Consider the following 2318-nt stretch of genomic DNA (forward strand, 5'->3'; position numbering starts at 1 on the left):
AATGGAGAGTTTTACAGGGACCGACATGCAAAACCTAAAGCCATATCCGCTTAAAAAAGCTAGGGATCCGTGAATAGTGTACATGTCAAAACAAAAGAAAGAACAAAAAAAACTGCACACGACGTCAATCACTCTCACTGCCTCTTTCCACCCTGCTGTAGATTGCCCTTTCTGTCGATATATACCCAACATAGGATGTTGCGACTGATTGGTTTCCCGATCTGCACACACACGAGCACGCGCCCGGACGGTTCGCTCGCTCCCCACCTCCACACCCGCCGCTCTCCACAGTGCTGCTGTCGAGGCGTCTTTCTCCGATCGTATGTGCCGAGCTCCTCCTGCCTGCAGTCTGCCTCACCTTCTGTTTTGCTTGCACTTGAATAGCCACCTTCTGCTTCGCGCCATGCATATATCTTCTCTTGCGGTGGCTTTATTGTACATCATGCGGGCCTTCTTGCGTGGATGCTCCTCTCTTGGCTAGTTGTTTGTTTCTTGCAGAGGAATGTATTGCTGCTCAGTGCTTCACTACCAACAACATTGGGTCTCTGGCAACGACATAGTACTCCGTGGTAGTTATTGTATATACAAACTTCACCCATAAACAATTCAATGTATCCCTTGGCATCTTCAAATTTAGCTACAGGTTATAGTTGGGCTGCAAGGATCTCGTTCTAGGTGTCGGGCACGCAGGAAAGGCACCAGTGCAGGCAATCCAGAACGCCGGGAGTGGCCTTGACGTTGTACCGCGAAATATGCCCTTCGTCCCTCAGCCGCGAGAGGGCAGTGAGGTCCAAGAGCCTAACCCTGGTGCCCCTCACGGCACCCTTGGCGTCGGCGTCCTCCGAACGGTCGAGGTGGACGCCGCTCCCTCCCTGGCTGGTGTTGTCGCAGCTGCCTCTGGTGTCCCAGTCCCCATTGAAGAAGTGTCGGGGCGATATCGACCTGTAGAACGCCTTCATCTTGGGGCGGCGGGGGAGCTGCGCGTCCACCCACCTAACGACGCTGTGGACGGTGAAGTTCTTGGCCTTCCAGATGACGGCAGTGTTCCTGTCGTTGTTGGGCGCTCCGCCGAGATACATCTCCCACCTGTTCGCCCTCAGCTTCCCCGGGTTCTAGTGGTGGGTGGTGTTGAGGACCAGGACGTGGAGCCTGTGGAGGTCACTCTTCAGAAAAGCAGGCGGGCGGTCCAGGTGCATGGCGTAACTGGTCGCTCGGTCTGATGGGTTCAGGGGCTCCAAATCACAGAGCGTTGATGACCAGTGGTATATAATTGTTGTGTTGGTGCTCGGGAACCGGTAGGCCCAGCCATCTAGACTTTTTTGCACCCGGTGCTAACACAAAGCCATAATCTGCACCAACATCTTCTACATCCAACCTCTCCTTTCCACCAGTGACCATACACATCATCGACTGAAACATCTGCCTCCCTTGAGAATCGCCCATGTAAGCGATGATTTTATCCTGCATTCTGAAACATATTCGGATTAATGTTTCCGTGTTGTGCTGACTCAAAGATTTTAGCCAAACAGCGTGGCATACACCATCTCTAAATTCACCAGAGGTTGGCTATGTAGTATGTACCTTCTCAAGAACTGGGAGACCTCAAACTCTAGCATCTCACAAGCTTCAGGCAACCATCTGAATTTTTCATACGAGAAATCTTTTCGCTGGGTTAGTTTGCAGGACCAACTCTCTGAAAGCCACTGCTTACAACCAAACCCTGAGTATAGTGGTCTACGATTGTTAGAAACCCACTTCCCATTCCTGTACTCGCATTCTGTAGGACATAAAAGCGAACATAACATACAAATTAAAGCAAGATAACCTGTGCGCCAGCTAATGCACAAGTAAACTGAACAGAAATAATCTTCTGGATTTTGTGCAAAGGCAATATGAGAAATATGTCAATGGAGAAAATAAGTACATTTGTATGCTCGCATAAGAAATAAATTCATGGTTTCTCTAGCAGCCACAAAGATGAGTATACCTTTCTTGTTTGGGAGCAGGGCGGAGGCGCTCCTTTCCTTCTTGGCCAGCGACAACATGGACTGGGCAGCGGCTTCCGGGTCTCTGTCGTGGGGTGCGGCGGCGACGGACCCCGGCCCGACCATGCTGTCCTTCGCAGGCCCGTCCTCCTCCGTCGCCGACGTCGAGGTGCGGCTCCAGGATTTCGCCGCGGGTCACGTGGAAGCGGAGGCGACAGTGATTTCCAAACGACTTGCTCAAGCTCAACTAAAGCAACCCAACGATATGGCATGAATGCAAATAATCAAGGAATATATAATCCAGGAGAGAAAGAGGAGACGAGAGAGAGACTC

The 2318-nt window shown here is 51.3% G+C and overlaps 1 pseudogene; it reads right to left on the reverse strand.

The window, feature by feature from the left end:
* Window positions 1-644: 644 nt before the first annotated feature.
* On the reverse strand, window positions 645-1776 carry LOC103654217 (protein trichome birefringence-like 16; annotated as a pseudogene).
* Between the last annotated feature and the right edge of the window lie 542 nt (window positions 1777-2318).

This window comes from Zea mays, chromosome 4 (assembly GCF_902167145.1).
Source record: "Zea mays cultivar B73 chromosome 4, Zm-B73-REFERENCE-NAM-5.0, whole genome shotgun sequence".
NCBI classification, from domain to species: Eukaryota; Viridiplantae; Streptophyta; class Magnoliopsida; order Poales; family Poaceae; genus Zea; species Zea mays.